Source organism: Callospermophilus lateralis, chromosome 5, assembly GCF_048772815.1.
Source record: "Callospermophilus lateralis isolate mCalLat2 chromosome 5, mCalLat2.hap1, whole genome shotgun sequence".
NCBI lineage: Eukaryota > Metazoa > Chordata > Mammalia > Rodentia > Sciuridae > Callospermophilus > Callospermophilus lateralis.
This window is the reverse complement of record NC_135309.1, coordinates 87,114,251-87,133,426: the sequence shown is the minus strand read 5'-3', so window position 1 is coordinate 87,133,426 and position 19,176 is coordinate 87,114,251. Positions and strand designations below refer to the sequence as shown.

At 34.9% G+C, this 19,176-nt stretch overlaps 1 pseudogene; it reads right to left on the bottom strand.

The window, feature by feature from the left end:
* Window positions 1-15,623: 15,623 nt before the first annotated feature.
* Window positions 15,624-18,395, bottom strand: LOC143399299 (heat shock protein HSP 90-alpha-like; annotated as a pseudogene).
* Between the last annotated feature and the right edge of the window lie 781 nt (window positions 18,396-19,176).

Genomic DNA, 19,176 nt, shown 5'->3' with positions numbered 1-19,176 from the left:
TAACACTGGAATTCAGCTAAGACTGCAGAACTGCCTTAGCATCCCAAAGACTAGAGAAATGACTTTATAATACTGAAACATTAAGTGTCATGGTGTGAGAGAAGATGCAAAAAAATATGTTCATTAATAGGACATGACTAAAATATTCTACTTAAGCATAAGAATTTTTGTCTCAAGATTGTAATGTCAACACATGCCTGTTTCCAGCATACCCACCTGTGGATTTTAGATTTACCAGCCCGCACGATCATGTAAGCCAATTCCTTAAAATAATTTGTGTGTGTGTGTGTGTGTGTATGTGTGTGCGCGCGCGCACATGTAGATGTGTCTGTAAGGACTTTGGAAACTATGTGCATAGACAATATGCCATGCCTCAGAGGAAGAGAGCCCAACCAGAATTAGAATGTGATGGGTAAAAATTAAATTTTTGTTGTGTTAAGAAACTGAGGCTTCAAATTTCATTTCACCAGTACTTATTCTATCTTGGTTAATACATTACCCAAATAGAAAAATGTAAGGCATTGTCATATTAATCAAGGGTTTTTGGTTGCAGACAAAAGAAAAGTTTTCTCAATCTTTTTTTTTTTTTTTTTAAAGAAAGGGAATTGAATGGCTCACTCATGTACTGAGTGGTCTAAAGTGGATGTTTAGATTCAGTTCGCTGAATGCAAAGATCAGAAAATGTGGGCAAGAATTTAGGTCTCACCCTTAGTCTAGACTTCCCTTTTATTGTTGTTGTGCTAATGAAGCCTAAGGGAGAATTCTAATATATGTCACGGACTGGAAGGGAATTGGGGAGGTTCTTTAAAGGAAAGTTGGATTTTTGTGACCATATGTGGAAAGGAAGGGAGCAGGCAAAAAACAAAGGGTTATATGTGTGGTATTATCAGGAGAAAGGAAGGTGGGTTACATATACAGAAACATGCATGTGTTTGATGAACATTGCTTTTCAAAACTGAAACGTTGAGGTGAATGAGTGGTAAGATGGCTATGCTACTGAATATTGGGAGACTAGCTATTTCAATGTGATAATTCATTTTAATCAAAGATAAAAGAGGTAGTTTGTCACATCAAGACCAGGTATATCAATAATACATCTATCAATGTACAGAAGATGTCACATCTGATTGAAAGCAATTGAAGTGATATTACATCTCTCAAGAAATAAAAGCCAAGGTAGGTTATTCTATATTGAAATCACACCCACAATTATTCATTATTTAGATAGCAATGACACATTTAGAACTTGTTCAGAGAGCAATTAACAAGTTGAATGTTCAGCTACATCTTAATCTATTTTACGCTGTGAATAAAACTAGTCAAACAGAAAAAAGTGATTGAAACAGAAGCTCTGTGATTCTCAATTATATTACTGTATTTACATGTAACATGTTACTGAATGAGCTATAAAAATTATAGACTTCACAGAATTATAAAACATGTATAGGCTTTTGTGTATAAATGCATGATTGATTCTGGTCTTGTGATATATATATATATATATATATATATATATTTTTTTTTTTTTTTTTTTTTTTTTTCACAATTAATTGGGATTGGTTACTGTCATGATGAATAAAAAATTATTCAAGTAACCTTTCCTGCCTTTTATTTTTAAATTATACATTTATAGTTTTAAGTTAAATTATTTTTAAAAATTATTACATTGATATATGTTTATGTGTTATATACATAAACTTAAATATAATTCATATTATATTCATTCCTTAAGAGTCTAATACTGGGAAGAATGTTATAATATACTAACAAGTTTCAGGATTATGTTTCTCAATTTAAATGAGCATGATAAAGTTCGAATTGGTAGGATCGAAGTCTCATAGAGATTTGGAAATCAACAAAACTCAGTGAATATTGCCATCTATAACCAAATATAGACATATAAAAAGATGAGAAGATTATAAATAAAATTTACAAAGCACTTGCTTTTAAACTAAACCACACATCAAAGCCTCAGAAACTCTGTACCAATAGATAATTCTTAAAAACAAAAAACAAAAAACACTTTCTTCAAGGATGTTTCTCTGATATTTTGATCTGTTGTATTGGATTTTTAGCTCAGTTTTTCTATCATGCTTACTGCACCGCTATGCAGAGGATGTCTGTGTAAGGCCTACCATGTTCTGGGCACATTACATTCATTTCCTAAGATCAGAGAGATTAGGATGTTTTCTCATGGAAGTGAGAAGAATTAAAGAAAAACAAAAAACAAAAAAAAACAAATCCCTTCCACAGTTTCTCAGTCTGATTCAACACCTCACCCTCCACATATCCAGGGTGTTCCTGATGGCTCTCTGCTCACTCCTTTGTATGCACAGGAGCCCCAAGAACACCTTTAGACACCTGACCTCTGGTCCCCTCCTAGCTACACATTCTACCATAGGAATTGTGCTTTTTCATACTTAGTTACCATGGGTCTTTTGATTCGCAGGAATCCGATGACCTATGTTAGTGCTCCAGCTCTCTCATTACCAGCTACGTGATCTTGGACAGGTGGATTAAATGGTCAGTGCCTCAGTCCTTGATCTTTATTCATCTCATTTACTCATGAAATCCTCTGACTTCTGCTTTAAGCTTCATATAATTTCTAGTGATGCTGCTGTTTGAACTTACTTTAGTCTATCTTTTACTTTTTTTTTTGGTATTTTTTTGCGTGTGTTAGGTATGATATTGTTTTGTAGTACTTGTGAACAACAGAAAACATATTTTGCAACTTGAATGTGAATTTCAGCCCCTTACTTTTTATTCTGACCATTTTTCTTGGGTGAGAGGGCAGTACAATACTACTTTTCCTGAGGTTGTGCAGACATGTGAATGTGTGGAAAGGGGAGAGAATACTTAGTCCATTGTTCTTGTTGTCACCAATATTCTTTCTGTCCAGTGATACTGGCTATGAAATGCTGCATCTACACCATGTTTTAGAAACTGCTGCTCCAGAATGGCCCAGATACTTCATGCTGGTCCTCTATACTGACCATAGGCTCTGCCACACAGACTTATCCGGAACAGACTCACCTTTCCTTCTTAGGTCTCAGGACTGAGGCCATCCCAAAGACATTCAAAAGCTTCCATTTGTCCCTATCCTGGCATGGGGAGCAAAATGTGTAAATATGCACCCAGTTAAAAAAACCTGAAGTCCTCCTGTTGCTGCACTAGTCTCCCAGAATCTGCTCTTTATTCTCTAGAATAAGCCATTTTCTAAAATAACTCCCAGCTTAATGTCTCCTCCTTTTCTCTCTCTGGGACTACCCAGGTTAATAACTGAAAGGCACTTCAATTTTCAAATAAAAGCCTAAAAGGGAGTTGTTCCTTTGCTGCCAGACAAGCTGTTTCCACCTCTGAAATCAAATCAAAAGCATTTGACAAACCTGGAGGTAAAGGGACTTCAGGGTATGATGCTGGAGACTCCTACTTCGAGGGGTCTAGGTAACCGTAATGTAATTATAGCTTGTTTCTTCTGAGAGTCTCATATAGGATTGGGAATAAAACAGAAATGATCTCAATAAATTATCCTGAAGCATAGACCTTCATGTGTATTTTATTTTGTTTATTTATTTCTAAATTTTAACCCCCCATCCCTGCCCTTTTTTGGAGACAGTCTTGCTGTATTGCCCAGGCTGTCCTTAAATTTACAATCTTGCCTGAGCCCCTGTATATTTTAAAAAGCTCCAATTTAAAAAAAAAAAAAAACTGAGAAAGGATGTTACATGTTTGACTTTTGTAGCTACTTCTTTCTTTCTTACTTATGGCAGATATAGTTAATTGATTATTATTATTACTTTTAATATTTTTATTTTAGTTGTAGTTGACACAATACCTTTATTTTTTATGTGGTACTGAGGATCGAACCCAGGGCCACACACATGCTAGACGAGTGTGCTACCAATGAGCCACAACTTCAGCCCCAGTTAATTGATTATTTTTGTCAAAACAGTCAACACCTGTTAATTCTCAATATAATGGATAAGATAGCCAGTATGAATAATTAAAATCAGAAATTGAGATTAGAATACACTCACTCTCTGTTCTCTAAATATTATAGAAAGTGAAAAATTTTGAAATTTGGTGCTGTTAATAGTTGTGTGGGGTTCAGTGGAAAAATGAGGGGTGGTTAAGAAGAAGGAGAAAGATTGATTGCTTTAAGTTCTATGTTATTGAGGGATCATTTGGAGCATTTAAACACAACTTGAACAGAGTTTGGTGCTTCAGCCTCTGTATGGAGCATCTTTGTATTGTGAATCAATCTAGGAATGATCAGTCTGTGGGAGACCAATACACCCTAAAGGAATTGACTTATTAATCTTGCAAATTACTTGGTTAAAAATGAAATCTGTAGAGCGTTGGGGGGTAATATTGGCTAAATTATATTTTTATATCATGTGAATGTATGAACATGAAACAACAAATCCCACCATTATATACAACAACTATAATGCACTGATAAAAAAATGTGAAAAAAGAAGGACCCCCCCCCAAAAAAAAGAGAAATCTGTAGATACGAAGTTATTGAAAATATATATTCAGTGGTCCACCTATTCTTTAACAGTGACAAAAACTTCATGTGAAAACATTTTAATATTTTAATATGAAAAAGTTAATAAAGCAATTGAAAGATGTATGAAAAAAGAGTCAAATGTTACTAAAGCTTAATGCCTTTAAGATAAGGTATATCATGGACTCATCTACAAGAAAGGAAATTATGTGCTGAGCAGACCAGTGAACTAAAGTGGATGGTCTGGTGAATAAGTTAGGGTCCTAGAAAGGAATAGATATATTTCCTTTGTAGAAAATTATATATATCTCTATATATTACATATTATACACACACACACACACACACACACACACACACACACACACACACATATATATATATATATATATATATATAATATTTTATACATATACAGACACAGCATTGGTACACATGGTATTATGGAGAGTGATGACCTTCAAGATTGGTGGGGTGAATTAACAACCTGGATACTCAGGAGATCCCTGTCTGAAGGCTGCCGGGCTCAAGACCTAGGCAGAGATGATGTTTCAGTTTGAATCCCAAAGTATAAAAAGTCAATATCCTGCTTCCAGATCCATCAGGTAGGAGGAATTCTCTCTTACTTGGGGGAATTGTCAGCCTTTTTTGTCCTATTTAGTCCTTCAACTGTTTGGTTGATGCTGGGCATGGTGGTGCATGCCCTTAAACCTAACAACTCAGGAGGCTGAAGTAGGAGGATTGGGAGTTTGAAGCCAGCCTTAGTAATTTAGCGAGGTCCTAAGCAACTTAGTGAGAATCTGCCTTTAAATAAAACATAAAAAGGGCTGGGGATGTGGCTCAGTGATTAAGTGCCTCTGGGTTCAATTCCTGGTACATACAAAAACAAAAAGAAAAACAAACAGAAGAGCTGAATGAGACCCACTTACATTAGGCAGGGCAATCTTCTTTAATTTTTCTACTAATTTAAATGTTAATCTCATCCAAAAACTTCCTCATAGAAACACTCAGAATAACATCTTACTATATATCTTGACAACCTGTGACCCAGTAAACTTGATACATGAAATCAATTGTTAATTTGGGGACTTTTTCTTCTGAGAGGATTGAACTGGAAGCAAATGGATTTTTATCCTTTGACTCTAGATTTTAAAAATGTCACACAGACTGCATTTTATCTTATATTGGATATCTTTATTTTTGTTTCATGAAAGGATTTTAGTAGATTTTTCAGGTTCACTGTCATAACAATTACAAATGATATTTTATGTTGTTACTTTTCCACTTGACTTATATTTGTTTAGCAAAAGTCTTTTGAATTCTGTTTCAGAGGATGGCATCTTTGAACTTGTCTTGCAATCCCAAGAGAGCAGCTTAAACTAAGCCTACAAATACCATCATATGATTAATGTTGTATTTATATGCTTGCAAATTATTTACTATAAGATATTGTATACATCAAATTTATATATTTGATGTACATATGTATCACAGAAATCTACACATAGGCATAGTTATAGACATTTAAACAAATAATAAATTTTAAAATAAAATTCTTCTGTAGAATTTTTATGTTTGTTTTACTTCTTGAAGTTCATTTTCCCTTTTCCCCAATTTGTTTGAATGACATTTGAAAAGTAACTTTAGTAGCATGGAAAGCATTCCTAAGATTTTTGGCTTTATTTCCTTTATTGTCTGATGTAAAGACAAGCAGCTGAGAGAAAAGAGAACCAAATTTAATTGGCCATGATGAAGATTTTAGCTTTTTATATTCCACAACTACTTACTTTTAGAAAAATATTAATAATCTTAGTCACAATCTAATTTCTATTTAATCAACAAAATTTATAAACTGTGGAATTAAAACTAATTATACCAAGAGAGCTAAATCTAGCTTAGTTGGGCACGTGAATTTAAAAGATAAAATTGCAGGATAGTCGTCACTTTGTCCAATTCATTTCTGGAAAATGCATTATAAAAACATTGCATTTTCCCACAGGAAGATCTGAGATTCCATTCCTGCTCAGTTACTCACCATCACTTCAGTCATGGCTGTGACCAGCAATGTCTTATAAAAGCAAAGATAAAATGATAAGCCTGCATAATCTTATTAATGAGATTACTTTATAAGTGCTATCAAATTAGAAAAAGTGTTTTATCTGTATTTATGAAAGTTCTCATGTACTCGAATTTTAATCCACTTAGAATGCATTTGTTTAATAGCTGCTATAGTCTAGGTACTGTGGGGAATTGTAAAAACATGTTTTTTTGTCATCCAGAAATGGAAAGAGCTTAAAAATATAGTAACAGTTGCAAAGCTACAATGAAAACGCTAACTACAACAATTTAAACTGGCTTTGGAGACTGTTTGGCATGATCCAAGCAGCTTAAAAGCTGTCCAGGGAAGTTTCCCTGATGACTTTGTTTCTGTTCAGCTTCTTTGTAGCAAGCAGAAATATTTTAAGTTATGTGTCACCTTATTGTATGCTCAAATTTATGTTTGTTGTTTCAAAATTTAGATAGTGCAGCATTTAAATATTTAAAGACATCATTAAGTACTTTAAGCTTGATAGGCTGAAGAGAGTTTCCTTCATACTCATCTCTTTGTTCTATTTTTAGTTTCTGTCTTCCTCTCTATAATCACTTCAAACATAGTAGAGAGCTTTGAAAGCAAAATTCAAGGAGAATTTGTTCATGGAGAGACAGTGGTCTCCCTACTCATATAGAAACTGTGGATTATCTATATATATTAAAAAAAACACAGGGCAACACAGGATTTTCTTGATTCTTAAGTGGGAGGTCTATCTCCCTTTTCTTTCTTTGAAGTCTAGAGAAGGTTTGTTAGAATAACTGCCAATGGGAAGTAGAGAGTGCACAGGTAAATGTGAGGGGAAATGAAGTTCAGGTGAGAATGAGGGAGGACTGAATGCATAAAGTTCCAAAATGCACTGGGCAAAAAGGAAAGTTGTACTTTGTGGCATTTTCTAATTAAAAATTAAAAGTATAGTTCAGGTTTACAATCATGCACTCCAAATAATAATAATAAGAGGAATTTCTAAAAGGTGCTTTTCTATTGTAATGCACCATGCTTCATAATTACTGAGTTTGTGCTACTGTCCACTCATGTGTTGGTTTTAGATAAACATAAACATACAATAGTGATTTTTTAGATAAGGTACTAATAGTTCTATTTATTTTTCTGCTATTTGAGAAATACCTAGTTTCTCTGAGGCAATCTTAGGATTGCATATGAATTAAACACAGATCATGTTTCATAAAATTTACAATATGGAAGTATCATCATTAAATGTTCTTTTCTGTGTCTGGTAGTAATATAACAGTAATTTGAATCCAGGCCTGCCACTTGCTAGCTGTTTGATTTAGGCCGGTTACTCTAAGCTCACATACCTTGGTTTCTTCTGTTAGAAATGGGGGTGATGGCAATAATTTCTCATTAATTAGTTACAAGTGTTGAATGAGTTACCTTTACACAGGTGGGCCAGGTGTTAAGGGTGGTATACAATGTTGAATGTACAGTGTAAGAGATATTATTCTTTACTTTGCTATCATAAGCTCTTCCTACCCTGATATTTTTTCTCTGATTATGACCATTCGTTATGGTGTAGGAAAGAGAGAATCAGATTTAGAAACAGGAGACCCAAGTTTCAGCCTTGGTTCCTATACATGTTTCACAACTTGCTTTAATGCTTGGGTTTATCTCTCTCTTCTTTTCTGAGGTGAGTGTGATTACAGCTGTCTTTTGTACTCAAAACAGGAATGCCCTATCTATAAAGGCATGACTTTAAAGAGAAAGAAAAAAGTACAAACATGGCATGAAGTCTGATTTTTATGGTTTATAATGGAAAAAATTCACACAAACATGTACACACACACACACACACACACACACACACATGCACACACATGCTATCTTTTCAAATTGTAGAGGTCATATTTATCTTTGCCTATTCAGAAAGACCAGAGAGGGGTAACTTCAGATTTAATGCTTCCCAAGAAGATCCTTTTAAGTGTGTTCAAGGAACTTGATTGGACTTACCTACTTGGTTCATATCATGTGGATCAACTGATATACTGAGAAATTAATATCTAAGGTTGGTATCAACCAATAAATATTCACCATTCCAGTGCAGGAAAAACTATTTGGTCTAGTGAATAAATTGAAAAGTCAGTGAGTAAGACATTTTTATTTGAGTATCTTTTCCTGAAGTGAAAAATCTATGTGCCCAGCTGACATTCTATAGGCTAACTTTTAATTTTTTAAATTTGTGCGTTCTAATTATACATAAGAGTGGAATTATGGAATTCATTTGTATGTATCTGTGCATGTACACAATATGACAATATAATTTGGTCAATTTTGTTCTCTAGTACTTCCCCTTTCCCTCCCCTCCCTTGATTCCCTTCCTCTTAAGAGTCTTTTGATCTCCTTTCTATTTTCATAAGATCCCCTCGCGTTTTTCTCTCTAACTCCACATATGAGAGAAAATATGTGATCCTTGACTTTCTGAGACTGTTTTATTTTGCTTAACATAATACTGTCAAGATTCATCCATTTTCCTGCAAAAGATACAATTTCATTCTTCCTTATGGCTGAATAAAATTCCGTTGTGTATTCATTTCACATTCTTTTTATGTATTCGCCCATTGAAAGGCACCTAGGCTGATTCCATTGTTTGGCTACTGTGTATTGTGCTGCTATAAACATGGGTTTGCATGCATCATTATATGCTGACTTTAATTCTCTAAGATAAATATTGAGGAGTGATATAGCTGGGTCGTAAATATTTTCCTTCCTAGTTTTCTTTTTTTCTCACATTATTTTGTTTTGTTTTGTTTTTAGTTGTAGATGGACACAGTACTTCATTTCACTTATTTTTATGTGGTGTTGAGGATTGAACCCAGTGCCTTTCATGTGTTAGAGATGCACTCTACCACTAAGCTACAACCCTATTCCCTTTCATAATTTTTTTGAGGAAACTTACAGGCTCATATTTATCCTGTAGATTGTTGTTCATCCATTTTAATCACTAATCTTCAATTGGTCTTCAGGAAATATGTGGGAGTCAATCAGTAGAAACTTCACTTTTCTTCATTCTAATTGAAACCTCAGCCTGTGTTTATCAGTAGTGGATACACTATTCATCTCTGCAAATGAAATAAATGTATATTTCCAGTATTTTTTTTCCAGCAACACCTGTGCACATTTTTTTGTTTACATCACTTAAAACAATACCTATTTCTAGTTACAATTATATTTTGATACACAATGTCTCACATGATTATTAAGAATATGGAATTAAATATAATTAGAGAAAGTGTTGTTGATTTATATAACTAGAGGATTACGCATTGGCAAGAGTGGACAAAATATAGAATGCTAGTCAGCACTGAAAAATGAGTGATAAAGGTATATGCACAAGAATTGGGGTCTAGGAAAATGAGATTCAGGAAGGTCAAGTGAAGCACGGAAATATAGTAATATGTGCAAAAGAATGTGCATCTTTGGAGACAGGCCTTTTTTCTACTTTCTTTTCTGCCACTTATTTTTGGTACAGTCTTGAGAAATTAACTTACCTTAGTAATCTCAGCTCTAAAATGGAGATACTTATTTCAGGGTTGTTGTAAAAGTTAAATGAGATAATATAGAGTGCTAGTAACAAAGACACTCAATAAACACTGTGATTAGTAGCCAGTCTCTGAGTTGGCACCCAATGACATCACCTCCTAGTGTTTACACTGTCATGTAGTCCCTTCCCTCCATGCACCTGAGTTGGTCTATCTGACAAAAATTCCACAAAAGAATCACTTCAGATATTAGGAGACAATAAGATGGCAACTTCTGTTTGGAGTTTGTTTTCTTTCATATTATTTTCTACTGGAGAAGTCTTGTTACATGCAATCCCGCAGAGAGCTCCTTATAGTGAAGCACTGAAGCTTCCCACCAATTTCTCTGCATTTGAGGTCACAAGAGGATCCCCCAGATCCCATCAAGCCTCAGATGACTACATCCTCAGCTGATATTTCAATGGCGACCTTGTTAGACACTGAGCTAGAACCACTGAGCTAAGCTTTTCTGAACCACTCAAAGGATAAGATACAAACTTCTTTAAGCTACTAAGCTATGGTTCATTTGTTATGAAGCAATCCAAAACTACTGCATGTACCTATCAGTTTGAAGATCAGAGAACAGGGTTAAAATCCCAGCTAAGATGGATCCAAGAGTAGTGAGTGAGAACTCTAAGTGGATCTAAAGATGAGAGAGACAGTTAAGCACATGCATCCAAAGCCAGTTTATACTTTGTCATTGATTGGGGGGACTCTAAGCCAGGGTTCCAACTGGTTTTCTGTGAATCAGGGATAGAAATTTTGAGATGTTGATTTATCTCTGACCTTTCAGTGATTTGGTGAGGTCTGGGGAGGCAGGATCCGGGGTCTTTTCCAGTCATAATCTGTGAATTTATAAATAATAGAATTAATGTACAGGTAAAAGACAATGGTGAAGTGAAATGATGTGAAAATGAAATTACATTTCCAAGTGTTAAACAATATTGAAATTGATACATAATTATTACACATAATCTTCAAGTTTTAAATAATTGCTCTGGTCATTTAGATTAAAAGTCTGGCTCCTAAGTCTTATATAGGAATATATTGTGTATGTAATAACTCTAGTTTCTGGAAAAGTGAGAGATTATGCCTCTAACATGTAATTCAATGTTACACTAAATTCCATGTTCTATTTTGTGACGATACATTTGTATCTTTCTTTATATCTATACTATACCTTCATGTACACCTTCCTAGTTGCATATGCAACTGCTGTTAAATGAAAATTAAGGTATTATTTATGAACATATTTAATTTACTTTAAAATAATGATATTAAAATGTATTTTTGACTAATAGTGTTAACTTTCATGTAAATAAAATAACTTACATGAAAATTAAAGACCCATATTTCTTAAAACATGAAAGAATCAATAAAGTTTTAGGAAAGCAATTAAGGGGTTTTTTAAATAAAAAGGAATACTTCAAATTAAAAGAAGATATATTTCTTCTCTCCTAGCAATATTATTGTTAAAAAAATGTCATGCTAAAAAACTTCCAGCAGAGGTCCTCAGTCCCATAGTTTATCAAGTGTATTATTGAAAATTCTCCCTAATGTGTAATAAACTTATTCTAGGAGCTCAGTTGCTTACTTCAAATAGCATATCATAATGAATGGTCTACAGGTTTAAAATATTAATGGAAAATATGTTTAAATAAAAATACAATTAATATGTACAGCAGTGTAGGAAGTGTTGGAAATTATATAGATATAAAAGAAGGAGGAGTGAAAGCGCAAGTTACATATTTTTAAAATGGTTTTCAGGAGAATCCAGCAGATTAAGGTGAAGGATTGACGATAAAACAAAACAATTATGTGTGAAATTCATTTCTGGTCTTTTAGCTTTGCTGTCTTCTCAATTTGAACTATTATTCTGGGATAAAAATAAAACAAAAGTGTTTGTATAGTATTTTCTGTAGCTAAAAATTCAGAAAACTGGAGTTGGGGTTGTGGCTCAGTGGTAGGACACTTGCCTATCATGTGTGAGGCACTGGGTGTGATTCTCAGGACCATGTATAAATAAATGAATAAAATAAAGGTCCATCAACAACTAAAAATATATATTTTAAAAAATTATAAAACCTACAAAAGTGTGTGTGTATTTATTAAAAATAAATTTTAAATAGAAAAAATCAGAAGCACAAGTAATTAGTTCAGGTTATTGTTATCTAAAATAGTTAAATAATACTTTTGAATCATCTGTCCCCCTTATTTCTATGTGTGTGTGTGTGTGTGTTCACACTGAGATGTTGTAAATTATCTTGAAAAGAAGAACACAGTAAAATTACCACCAGAGAAACTCTGGCATTTCCCTTGATAGACTTACTAGTTTTCTGGTATTGTGTTAGGATTAGATAAAAACATGTACAAGATCCCCCAAACAATATTTGATCAGAAAAAGATCAAATTCTGAGACAATGGCCAAGGCTCAGTGTCTTTTGGTCCCACCTTCCTAATATTGTAATGCCTGGAGAGGTGGTTGTTTTTGAAGGGGAGTCATCATGGAGGACAGGCCCCAGGGGTACAACTAGGTGGCCAGAGATGGACAGACCTGCTAGGCAGAGTGAGTGGGTATTATCTCGGGGCCAAGAAGCAATATGCTGAGTGTTAGATATAGAGAAAGGACATGATTCTTGGGTGTGAAATTATGATAAATAATCTCAAAGTAAAAGAAAAGAGGAGGGCAGTTCTAGGCAACTAGCTTATTCTTTTTAACTCTTCTTGTGGTTTGCTTATGGGCTTTTTTATTTATTTATTTATTTATTTTTATTTTTTATGACACTCTCTGCTCTTTTCTTTTTGTGGCCACTGGATGAGTTGATAATTGGAAATGCTAGAGGCTAAATAGGGGCAACCAACAATGGGGATATCTGAGATATTCTTGATTTTTTGCAAAAGTTGGTCTGTGGCACTCTAAGAAACTATGAAAAGTAAATAGATTTTATTATTTATTTTAAGTTTCTACAGAGAAAATATGGGTGACACTTAGCTTAAATTCATGGTATATCCTCAAACAAGTCGTGTTTTACACTTGTTTATCTTACTCTCTTTCTTATCTTAATTAGTAAGAATGAAATGAGTGAGAAAGAACTATAGTGGTGGAGATGATAACCAAAGGAATACTGTTGTTATTTGTAATCCACTTTTTAATTGTGGCTGCCCGTTTTATTTCTAAACATCAGGCTTTCAGATATACTCAGTGCTACACAAAATGATTGAGTAGAGCTGGAGTTGTAGCTCAGTGGTGGAGCACTTGTCTGGCATGCGTAAGGCAGTGGGTTCAATCCTTAGCACCACATAAAAACAAATAAATTTTAAAATAAAAGTTAAATTATTTAAAAAATGATAAATGACTTGAGTAATTAATTTTCATTTATGGAATGATATAATGTGCATAGATATGTGAAGTTCTTCAGAGCTAGTTTTATGTTTACATAAAGATGTTTGGGGGAAAATATGACATTTTATTAATTCAAATGTTGCATGTATCAAAGGTAGCACAATATATTTTCAGTGCATTAAAATGTTTTTCAAATGTGTACAATTTATTCATCTGTGTGTTTTTTCTCATAAAACTCTTTGCCACTATTTATTGAGTCATTCCATTATATCCAATGTTTCTACAAATACTTTTCAGAACTCTTAATAGAATTATACTATGGTAGTTAAAACTATCATGGAGTAAAATAATTAAATAACATTGCAAAAAGTTATAAAAAAGTTTAAAACACATTTGTGTAATATATAAGCTAGATCAAACAGTATGCCAAGCTACATTATAAAATCCTTAGACTAACATTTCATTAGATTCAGAAGTTCTGATGTGTTATTTTCCAGCTCTCCTCATACACATTCTTACATTCTCTTCTTATGGGAAGTTAATCTACAGACTTCATGGTTCACATTGGGGGACTAAACTTCAGTTCTTTGGCTGTTGTGCTTATCTGGTTGGGTGATTTTTTGTGGCCTGGTAAAATTAAGGAAGTGGATTTTACTGTCCTTTTTCAATCTTTAAACAACAATAAGTATTAAAATAGGGATTGAAAAATTTCCCTCTAAACATCTCAACTCAATAATATAAATCAGATCACCAGTTACAGTTCAAGTTGAAACTTTTGTTTATCAAGAGTCTTGGATGCTCTTTCCTCTATTCCTCTGATTCTAATCTGCAGTAGCCTCTATATTCCTTCCAGAGAAAAGAAAGCTATGAGGAGCTACCAGTAGCCCTAAGGGACTGGTGTGGGGAACACACAGAACATTGGCTGGGGTATGAAGTGAACTACTTATATTTCCTTATTTAAACATAGAAATGCTGCAGGACATACACAGAACTGAAAATAATGGAAATAATAAATTTTTAAAAAATTTTTATTATTGGTTGTTCAAAACATTACATAGTTCTTGACATATCGTATTTCACACTTTGATTCAAGTGGGTTATGAACTCCCATTTTTACCCCGTATACAGATTGCAGCATCACATAGGTTACACATCCACTGTTTTACATATTAGTGTTAAGAGGCAAGTTTAGAAGATTATTTTCACTTAGTGCTTAAAAATGCACCCATGGAGCACAATTGTTTGTTTCCTTATTATTTAAGAGGGATTTGTGCTCATTTACTCCTGTTCAGTTCCTAGGTGATAGTTACTCAGTCCCTCAACTTTTTTCATCTCATTAGTTTTCAGTGTTGTGCATAAAACATTTTAATTATGATCACTTCTGTTCTACAGAGGGATGCTGATATGCTCAGACTAAAGTTTATTTTATTTTTGACCAATTTGTGTTTATTACTCTTTAAAGCAGAATATTGACTTGGGCACCACATATTTCCATTCACAACCCTTACTGAGTTACTTTTTGAACAGCTTTGTAATACACCCAGAGAGGTTTAAGTTTTGTTCCTCTAAATACTTTTCTTTGGAAAACATGCCCTGGAGAGTTCCTCCCAGCAAGTTGTTTCAGTTTAACATAATTGATTTTAGAGGACTAGTATATACACAATAGATAACTATAAGGGATAAAAAGTTTAAAAAGTGGATGAAACTCGTCCTAACAAGATGAAACTCCAGCCATTTTAACAATTTTTTTTTTCTCTTTTAAATATCAAGGTCTATCTTGGAACACTTCAGGGACAAAAGATTTGGTCTGTTCTACTAAGGGATGCAAAACAAAACTTGGTAGCAAACACTTCAGACCACAAAGTTAATGATAGATTATATGTCTTAGAACAAACATCTCAACCTGTTAAAATAAGTCAATGTGAAGCTAGAAAAAAAGCATCACTAATTCTGATTTAGTGCCTAAAGTATTACAGTATCACTTAAAAGTACAAAGAAATCTTATCTCCCCCTTAAGTCGTTATTGTCCTGCCATACAGACTATTTAATAAATGCTATCAAAAACGAAGAACAAAACAATCCTTGAAAACATATCAGGAATGAAGCTGAAGTAGGGAACACATGTATAAGTGGTTCTTCAGAGGCTTAGTCTACTTCTTCCATGCACGACCTGTCCTCATCTCCTTCCAGGAGCTGTATCTCTTCCACTACAGCACGCTGGTGTCACCAGCCGTGAGAGTATCCTCATCAATACCTGGACCAAGTTTGATCATCCTGTAGATCCTGTTAGCATGGGTCTGGAGATCTTCCAAACTGAAGCCAGAAGACAGGAGTGCTGTTTCATATAGTAAGATGACCAGATCTTTCACAGATCTACCATGCTTGTCAGCCTCCACCTTTTGCCTTGAGATCTCAATAATGGAGTGGTTGGGTTTATTTATCTCCAGATGTTTCTTGGCTGTGATGTAGCCCGTTGTTGAATTGTCTCTCAGAGCTTGAGCTTTTATGAGTCTTTCCATGTTTGCTGTCCAGTCGAGCCGAGAACAATGTGGCCAAACTAGCAGGCTCTGGTGAGGGGTGATGGGAGACTAAAAAAACACTCATGTAGGCAGATTTTGAAGATAATACCTGGGATTGGGTGGAGCACTGCTCTCTGATGGAGAAGTAGGTCTAAAAAATTACACCAGCAATCTTTATTATATGTATCTCATTAATCAGGTTAAAGACTGTGCAAGCATTATTCTTTATATTCATGAAAGTTATAGAGTTAGCAACATTATGCAGTTTATTCCTCAGTTACATACTACAGTTGCAATTGTGCAATGTCAGAAGCTTTGTGTAGCTCTTAAGAAAGTCCGCTGTTTAAAGTTACTGTTATGGGAGCAGGCCCAGGAGCAGCAGAGCTGATGAAACATTGTGGTTGTTTAGCAAGAGAGTTTCTTTATTCCCAGAAGCTGTGTGCATGATATCAAGGTCTAGGCTGAAAAGACTCTAGCACAGAGCCTCTTTATGGAGGGCATTACCATAGCAACTAGGCATCCTGCACCTTTGCACAGAAACTTGGTGCTGTGGCACCAAGCATGCCACAGCTATGAAGCCATCAGGGATCCTAATTTCAGGCACTGCTCTCCCATTCACTGTCACTGTTCTCCACACAGCCATATGTGCTTGTGATGATACAGCATGGGGAGGCCACCAATTGATTTGACACAATCACTTTTTCAATCTTTTTCTCCAAGGTGTCCTTCATGATCTTGTACAGGTTTTCAAACTTTGTCTTTTTCTCTTCCTGTTTCTTTTCTTCTTCATCCTCTGGAAGTTTCAAGCCCTCTTTGGTGACAGACACTGAAGTCGTCCCCTCAAATTTCTTTAGATGTAGGACACAGTACTTATAGATGGGCTCAATCATGTAGGCCACTTTCAAATCACTATTCCACTGATGCTCCACAAAGGCAAAGTTAGCTACCTGATCTTTGGTCTCACCTGTGATATGGTAGATGTGTTTCTGGTTTTCCTTTATTCTGGCGCAACAGTCCTTGAGAGGAACCATCTTATCCCCAGAAGCAGACGTGTAGTATCCTAACAGCTCTGAAAGCTTTCAATTTTGAGAGTCTTCATATATTCTAAGCTTTATATTTTTAGAAAATTGCTTATATAATTTTTTGTAGTACTCTTTATCTTCTGCCAGTTCAGTGAACAGTTCTAAGCATTTTTTGACCAAAGTCTTTCTGATGACTTTCAAAATTTTGTTCTGTTGCAACATTTTATGGGAAAAGTTTAGAGGAAGATCCTCGAAGGCCACCACTTCTCTAATGAAGTTCAGATATTCAGAGATTAGCTCCTCAGAGTTATCCATGATGAAAACTCTGCATATATACAACTTAATGCTGTTCTTTTTCTTCCTGTTTTCAAAGAGGTCAAAAGGAGCATGTCTTGGGACAAAAAGAAGAGCTCTGAGTTCTAACTGTCCTTTGACGGAAAAATGTTTCACTGCCAAGTGATCTTCCCAATTGTTGGCCAAGCCCTTATAGAACTCTCCATATTCTTTGTTAGTGATATTGTCAGAATTTCTGGTCCAAATGGGCTTTGTTTTGTTGAGTTCTTTGTGACTGATGTACTTCTCCTTCTCCTTCTTTTTCCCACCATCTTTCTTTTCTTCGTCATCAGAACATCTTCAATTTCAGTTTGTCTCCTTTTTTCTTTTTCCTCCTCTTAATCTTCATTTTCTTCAGCATCTTTATCACTGACTTCATTAGCAGGTTCCTTCTCCACTGAGTAATGGAATAGCCAATAAACTGGGAATTTGTTTTTTCATTATCTTCTTTATTCTTCTTTCCACCAAGTGCTCAGTTGGGTCTTTCAGATGTAGGATAACCTTTGTCCCATAACCCATTGGTTCCCCTGTGTCAGTCCTGACAGGGAAGGAACCCTCTGCGGGGGATTCTGAGGCATACTGCTCATCATTGTTGTTTGGGGATTATAGCCACTTTCTTGGCAACCAAATACGCAGAATAAAAACCAACACCAAACTGGAGATGTCTGCGCCAGCCTGCAAAACCTCCATGAATGCTTTGGTCCCAGACTTGGCATAGTTCCAAGCTTACTGATCAATTTGGCCTTGGTCATTCCAGTTCCAGCATCCACAATCCTGAGGGTTCAGTCTTGTTTGTTTGGAATGAGATTGCTGTGAAGCTCCTTCCCGGAGTCTAGCTTACTGGGATAGGCCACGCTTTCATATCTGATTTTGTCCAGGTTGTAGGACGAATTGGAAATCAGCTTCCACAGGAAGATCTCTTTGTTCAAGTAGAAAATGTTGATGATCAATGACAGCAGCTGGGCAATCTCTCCCTGGAAGGTGAAGGCCTCCACCTCCTCCTCCTCCATGGGCTGGTTGTGGGTCTGGGTCTCCTTGGGCATCTCGGTTGGGCAACCACACAGGCTCCATGGCCTAGCAGTACCAGGACACTGAAGCAACTCTCAGGCCAGGTTTTGAAGAAGTAGAGTTGAAGCTAATAATTTCTTTACCAAGACCACTACCCTGACAAAGAGATGGATTGATTCTTATGTTCCCACATTAGAGTTAGAACCTGGCATCCCAAAGAGAATGTAATTGGAAAAACTTGACATTCTGATTATAGTAATAAGTGAACTAAATTTCAAAATAAAGTTTGCATTTTAAATGTTCTTATAAATACTTTATTGCTGGTTTAACTATATTATGTGAGCAAGAAGCAATATTTTAAAACTAAACCAAACCATTAAAAAATCACATGATAGTATGAAGAACTTTTCCACTGAAATATGACAAATATCTTTTGCCAGTCTCTAGTCCTGATTATTGTAATCATTATTCTTTTATCATAAATTCCTGGTATCCTCTCAATATCTAAACACAGATATGTCAGTAAAGATACTATATTGATAAACATAAATGCCCTGACCCCCAAGTTATTTTCTCCTTCTGGTATGTATTATTTCTATTTTGTAACAAAATGGGTATTCTAATATCTTTCCAATGCCATAATAACTTTTCCAGAGTGGAAAACAGGTTAAACAAGCAAAACTTGTTTTCAGATGTGGTGTTGAAAATGAGCTAGCTGGTAGGTAATCTTTATACCTTACCTATTGTTTTCATCCAGAATATATACTTGTTTCTAATACGTGGCAAATAATAGCATGTAAACTAAATCTCTTTTCT